Source organism: Crotalus tigris, unplaced genomic scaffold, assembly GCF_016545835.1.
Source record: "Crotalus tigris isolate CLP2741 ecotype Arizona unplaced genomic scaffold, ASM1654583v1 scf7180000024470.1849372, whole genome shotgun sequence".
Lineage (NCBI taxonomy): Eukaryota > Metazoa > Chordata > Lepidosauria > Squamata > Viperidae > Crotalus > Crotalus tigris.
This window is the reverse complement of record NW_024100641.1, coordinates 436174-443652: the sequence shown is the minus strand read 5'-3', so window position 1 is coordinate 443652 and position 7479 is coordinate 436174.

The following is a 7479-nucleotide window of genomic DNA, read 5'->3' as shown; positions in this document are numbered from 1 at the left end:
TTAATTAAGCAAAGCTACTGCTGGGTCACTGTATTCAGAAACACACACTCTTATGCAGAAAGCTGCCTATAACCACTCCTTATTATTTGTGTAATAATCTAGTTCAGTTGGGCCTCTTCAAAATTATAAAAAAGGGTAAAGGGTTTTTAAAGCCTAGCTCAACCTTAGTGGTTCAATGAACACGTCTTTGTTTTGTTTTTTCTTGGCAGCACTATAGAAATGGGTTGCCATGCATGGAAAGCCAATATTCTAATCCTGAAGTATGAGTCTCACTGAAAAATTGGCACTCTCCCCATTCATCTGAGTAGGAACAGCAGCAGCTGAGTTAATCCAATATGGACATCTTTCCGTTCTGCTGTCCTCCAAGGGGCATTAGATTGTTTCAGGTGCTATTCACAAATGGATGTATTCTTTCAATTCCCTTAGTGCAGTCTTGACTTACTTAAGACTGATCAGCACTTTGATAGCCCATCTTGACTGACTGGGAACTGTTGCTGCCATCAACTTTCCATTACCTGGGACATTCAAATATGAAAGTGTAGGTGCTCCATCACTGGAAGTTTTCAAGAAGTGAAATATTATTTTATTGTATATATTATAATAGTGAGTTCATTGGTACACCAGTGAAGAATAATATGTATAAAGTCTAAGACAGAGTTTTCTCTTTTCTTTTTTAATTTGTATCTTTAGTTTGTATTTTTTAATTTTAGATTCTGTTTTTGTAAGCTTAAAGATTATTTTATTATAAAAAGAAAGATGTTTAAAAAAATAAAAAGTGAGATTAATAATTTGAGAGGAAAGCTCACTTTGTATTGAACATTCCTCTAGGTAAAAACAAACCATTAAAATTGAATTAAAAATGAACGTAGTTTGGATGTACCTGAGGCTTTCAAACAGAAATCTAGCAGGAAATGTTTTATATAAAGCATAATTTGAATGGAGACACAAATTTAGAGAGACTATACCAAGATAATAACAAATATTGTATGATTTTAAAGATATTAATTTGTGGATTTGACTAAACTCGGTCTTTGTACTTCCTGTACCACAGTAACAGTCTCTTTAGCTTCCCAGCTGCTCACAAAATAAGAGCAGAACACTGAAATGTCCACATCAAACAACTGAGAGATCAAAGTTAACGTACAGCATTATCTATGCTGCATAAATAATACTGAATATTTATCGAACGAATTCAATGAAATGCAGAAAAAGTCTCTCTTGGGTATTCAAGACAGCACTATTCAAATTAGCACCACCAAAAATGCAAATCAAGTGTGCATTTGGAAAGCTTATGACATCCGATGGGACTGCTATTTTTTCAAGTTAATTTGCATCTAGTTTCTCTTCCCAACTTTTTCAGATTGATCTGCCCAAACATGCCTCCAAGTCACATTCCCTACAACATGGAATTTAATTTCAATTAAATGCCTTAATGCTCAGCTAGGTGACAGCATCTACATCACCTTATCCAATGTTAAAAACCTAAGTAGAGATCTGATTGGAAACGTTTGGATATACATTATCCCATTATATGTGGGCAAGCATTGCTGAATAACATGGTCCAGCACCAGAGAGATCAGGAGATCCAGGCAGTTCAAATGAGTATAAAGTTGTATTGCAAGCTTAAGCTCTCTAAAAGAATCTGACCAACTAACAGTCAAGGGAAATAAGCAGGAGATAAGCGAGGCATTCATGGTGGACTGGACTTAGATATCTTGCAGGCACGTAGGGATTCGTGACTTATGACACGTTTGACCCATCCCTCAGGCTCATCTCATACAATCATAGTGTCTTTAGCCTATAGTTGTGTCTAATCAAACTCAGCTTATATAAGTGGACTTCTTGGATGATAGCATACTAGGATTGTAGGCTAAACTGAATAGTAAAAAAAAATAAAATAAAACCTAGATGAGGGATTTGGCAAACCATTTTCATCCAGATGCCAAGAAAACTACATTAAGTCCCACAGAATCGAGCTTGTAGGAGGCATAGCTTAACTTTCTTAATGGAATACATCTGGTATTTTTTTGCCTTTCTTCTTTCTGCCTTATCTCTTTAAAAAAAATTATATCTGCAATTAAATGCTGGGAAAGTAATATCCCCTCTTTTGCTCCTCCAGAATTTCTGAGTCAGTCTTTTTAACGACTTCCCAGAGGAATGAAATTAAATAACATCTATTTGTTTCTTTCTCACAAACCTATATTTTTTCTTCTGCCACAAAGATACTATTCACAGACCCCATTTAACCTGGCATGCAGGAGTCAGGTAGTGTTATTGAGATGACATTTCTCATCATCATCTGATGCCTACATACACTTCTGTTTCATCTCCTGATAACTAAGATGGAATTCACTGGAGTTAGAAGGCTTCTACATCAGCTTTTACTCTATCTTGCTCTGCCCACTTTATTTGTCTGTTTATTACTTTTATCTGTTGCATTTCTCCTAGAGATGCATTTTAAAAAGGCAACTGAACTGTTTTTCCTTGCAGACGTGTTGCTTCTCATCCAAGAATTTTCTTCAGTTCAGAACTGAAGAAGCTTCTTGAATGAGAAGTGAAACATCTTCAAGGGAAAACCAAGAAAGTCCAGTTGCCTTTTGAAAAAGCACCTTTGGAACAATAATGACCTGGATGATTGAGGATATCCATAGACATGTTGCATTTTTATTTTCCTCTTCAAGCAGTAAGAAAGCAAAAGGATTCCTACCTACAGTTATAGCAAGTATTCTAAGTTTAGTTTTGTACTGAATGTACATGGAATATTCTCCAAAGCCAATCTGCCTTTGCAATTAATCAAAGAATAAAAGACTCCTGACTGAATTACTGAAGTTCAAAAAATGGCTCCGTCTTCCTGACTGAAGACAATCATTCCACAATCTTATTCTCTCCAGTTGTATTAATTTTGTTAAGGCAGGTCACTGGCCATCTCCCAGCCAACAGACAGAGGGTCTTCTTTTGGGTCTTCCATTGTTAAAAAAGGATACCAAGAACTTGTTTGCAGTGATGGTGGAAAATAGCTTCTAGGTATACATCTAGGGCAAACCACTAGATGGAAGCACAGAGATACGACAAACTCTTTGTTGCCATCTAGTGGTCTTATGGAGTTTTTTTTAAAAAAAATCCCAGTCCTCCTTGCCTTCATACTGATGCAACTTGCTAGCCTTGTTCCAAGACTTTGATCCACCAGTTCCGCTATTTGTCACTGACAGTGACTTTTGCATGCAAGCTCTGGGCAGAACAGATGTGTTCTCCCCAATGTAGCCATGAGCTCTTCAAGTGATGACTAATGCTGGTATAAGGAGTTCCCATCTGCAAAGTGCCCCTTTGGCCCCAGCCCGCACTCCTTATGGTTCCCCCTGCAGCTCTCAGCCAATGCCTAGATAAAATCCCATTAAGAGGTAAAAATTTGTTCTGCTGTTTCACGGCAGGAAAGTAGGGGTGTTAATAACTGAGCACAAATTGACAGTCATTATTGTCCCCAACAGCAGGTGGGTAGAAAATCATTAAGATTTTGTGAATCTTTCTTCCTGGATGTAGCATTCCATCAGAACTGAAAAGTATATTCATTTTGCAAAATTTTATAAGCTCGAGCAATCAGATTCCGGTAACCTTTCTTTTATTACAAAAAGGAAGAAACAAAGTCTAAGGCTATTAAGTAGGGTGGTGCAACTAAGTAATTCATTTTCTTCTTTTGATTGCTTTCCATTTAAAATTAGCTTCACAGTCTAGCTTTGCACCCTTCGAGAAAGGGAACAAACGAAAGGGAAAGGATCACACAATATTGAATCTGCCTTTTTATTATTATATAGACTTTTCTGCACTGGAACTCACTTGCTCGGAGGCAGGTTCAACTTCAAAAGAAATACAGCTTGGAGAGGAAAAAAAAACCCTACTTGTTTGCAAACCACATATACGTAGTCCTTGACTTATGACCGTAATTGAGCATGAAATTACGATTGTAAGTCATGTTGGTATTTAAGTGAGTCATCACATGACCAATCCAATTTTCTGATTTTTTTTTTTTGTGTTGGTTTTTAAGCAAATGCTGCAGCCATTAATGAATATCAGTCATTAAGCAAACCCATTATCAGCAATGGGTGGGTTTTTTTTGCTCAAAACCAAAGGTAAACATGGATTTGGGGCAAAAGAATTCATAAATTATGATCATGTGACCACATGAACTTAGCCATAAATGCAGAGCATTGCTAAGCACCTAAAATGCAATCCCCATGAGAGTCTGAAGTTGGAACTTCAAATTTGGGTTATAAGTACCTTTTTTGGAGTCTCTCCTAACTTCAAATGTTTACTAAGTGACTGGTTGTTAAATGAGGACAACTTATATGCATCTGAGATAAAATAACTACTGCTAAATAGTTATGGGGGTTACAGAACTGTTTAATCTTTTGTTTGTTTGAGTCTGATAGCTTATCTAAAGCAACTTTCATAAGATATGGTTGTAATTGAGAGGTCCAATAGATACTATTCATGTCCCAAGAAAGTCCCCAATTCAATACTGGCATCTCCAAATGAAGAATTTAGATCCCAACCGACTTTGGCTGAACCTGAAAGAGCTAATCAGAATTACGTCTTGGTTAGAACTTTGGTGAGAGATTACAAGGATAGTATATTAGATGGATTCTGAAAAAAAGAAAGCAACAGCAAAACACTTCTGAGAAAGTAGCACTTCCATCTGCACGTAGCCACTATGAACCAATCTTTCCAAACTTGGGCACCCCCAAATGTTTTGGACCACAATTTTCATCTTCTCCAAAGACTTGAAGGCAGGACAAGAAGCAACGGATGGAAGCTAATCAAGGAGAGAACCAACCTAGAAACAAGGAGAAATTTCCTGACAGTGAGAACAATTGATCAGTGGAATAGCTTGCCTTCAGAAGTTGTGGCTGGGGGTTTTAAAGAAGAGATTGGACAACCACTTGTCTGAAATGGTGCAGGGTTTTCTGCTTGAGCAAGGGTTGGAATAGTTTCTGCACCAGACAAAGCCAAAGTCCGTTTTACAGATGAATAAAACAATCATGGCTAATTTAGTCAGCTTCTGCTTCAGATGTTTTTCCTTTTCTACCTGCTCTTCCGTTCCTCCCTTAGAATTGGCTATAGACTTAAATAAGAACTAGAACGGATCAGCAGTAAGTCAGGAAATTACAAACCATGCCTCCCCTTTCTCACATGACATGAAATTACAACTGCCTACAGTTTAATTGCAGAATTAAATAGAAGTTTAGTGTCCTAAAACAAGCCCATTTTTTTTACTGTCCCATTCACATATTCCCACCAAGCCCAAACCAAACCAATCACATTAAGATTTGGTGAACTATATGAACCCAGTACTGTATACTAACTGGTTGCTTATAGAACACATCATGGTGCTATTCCCACATTATGATGGAGATCCTTTTTGCTGGCATGAATATTCAACTGCTACTTGGAAATGGTACCACAATCCATTGGGATGAAGAAAGCTGGAGAAGGATGCATGCTTAATTACAGATACCATGCTGAAGAACTTTGCAGGGAAAGGAAGGGGGGAGGGATTAATTAACAAAATGGGCCACTTCGTTAAATTAGTCCCAATAAAGAGCATCTCTCAAGCACTTGGTACCCATGAAAGGTCTCAGGAAACATGTTGCATAAATTAAATTAAGTGCATCAGCACCCTTGACAGTTATTTCAACACATGAGAAAACTCAGAGTCTTCAGCCTTGATCCACTGATACAAAGTCAAGGTTAAGAGAAAACCAGAGTGATAAACACAAATTTCAACAGTTCTTCCAGTCTTGTTTTGCTTTCCTGCCGCTAAAGTCCACTGAAGCAACAGTTAAGGAAATATGAGGTGTAATCACGAGATTCTGCTGATGTTCACAGAGCTCAGTTTACTCTTGTGGCTGCGTATCACTTAGGATGAGCATCTGTCTAGAACAGAAGTACTGCTTGTCTGGAAAAAAAAAAAGCCAGATGGTAGCCTCACTAAAAATGAAGATTAATCTACACCTAATGAATACATATCTATTTCAGAATTAGAACTGAGAGGGATGCATTTGGCAATTTTGACTCTTGAAATGCTGGGATGATTTTCTGTAACCACCTTCTAGTGTTGGCATTCCCTTGGCCAACAGCTTCCAAAAGGGCAATTTCCACAACCTTTGTAGCAAAACCATCTTGTGGCACATTAAAGATCAACTCCTCATTAACCTTTCATGACTCACAGTCTGCTTTATCAGATGAAAGGTGCAAGTCCTTAGAAAGAAAGGTACACAGACACAATGAGGTTCTTTTGTTAATGCTCACACTCAGTAATTGTACCTCTCCCGTTTCCATTCATTCGTCTTTGTTCCCTGCTTTCTTTACACATCAGGGCTCTGCTTTAAAGACTTTCATGGAAACGATTGGTTCCATGCTTCTAAGCATGACTAAGTCCCAATTTAATCCCATTAGGCATGTTCACTTGTAATTCCATGCAGCAGACAGCTCTAATCCATCAGAGTTTATTTATACTAAATGTGTTTATCTTTCAGCTGCCACAAGGCTAGATTGGTTCCATTGTTTGATTCACCACAATTTGTGGAAGAAAAAAAAATCACCATGGCTAAATAGGCCATGCTCTACAAATCCCAAATGCTATGTTTCCTTAACCAACAAAAAAACAAGAGGCCAACTCTATTGCAATGTACTGAAAGTCCAAAATTGTCATCCAATGTTTAAATAGCATTGCCCTGAAAAGGTGGCCAGGGTGCATTGAAAATAGGATAAACATTAAATGAAAAAAATAATGAATTATCAAATTCACTCAACTAGGCTCTGTTCAGACAACAAGGTAGATGCTAAACCTTGTTGAACAAGCAAAGCCCCATCCACGGGATGCAGGCAGCACACAAAACCATGTACCCTCCGGTCCGCGGAAAAACCTCTCTCCAAGGAACCGGTCCCTGGTGCCCAAAAGGTTGGGGACCTCTGCCCTAGACAGCCAAACAATCTCAATGCATTTATTTTCAAACCCAAGAACGCTCTCTTAAGATCTTACTTGATCCCCAGATTTAAAATAAACCAAGGACATGGCTACAATATCGGGAGTGCAGAAATATTACCAACCAGTAGATGGCAGCAAAGATTTGATATTTCTTCTCTGCCTTTGTGGTCCTCTCCTGGTTATCCAGAGTTTTGCACCTCAGATATAGTTGTCCTACATGAGACCGAGGTCCAGGCAGAAGAAGAATATCATGGCTTCAAAATCTAAGGGACTGGTTTGGACAAAACTCAGCAGCACTTTTTTGTGCGGCTGCTGATAAAAATAGGATCGCCAACACTCGATAACGGATATGGCACAAGAAGAAGAAGAAGACATAAGAACCGTGAGCAAAACCAAAGCAAACGAAAATCAAAAAGTATTCCTTCATGCACAGAGAAAAATTAATTTATGAATAGGCTGCAGTTTGCATGGCCATAACTAATGGGTTATGTGAGCCA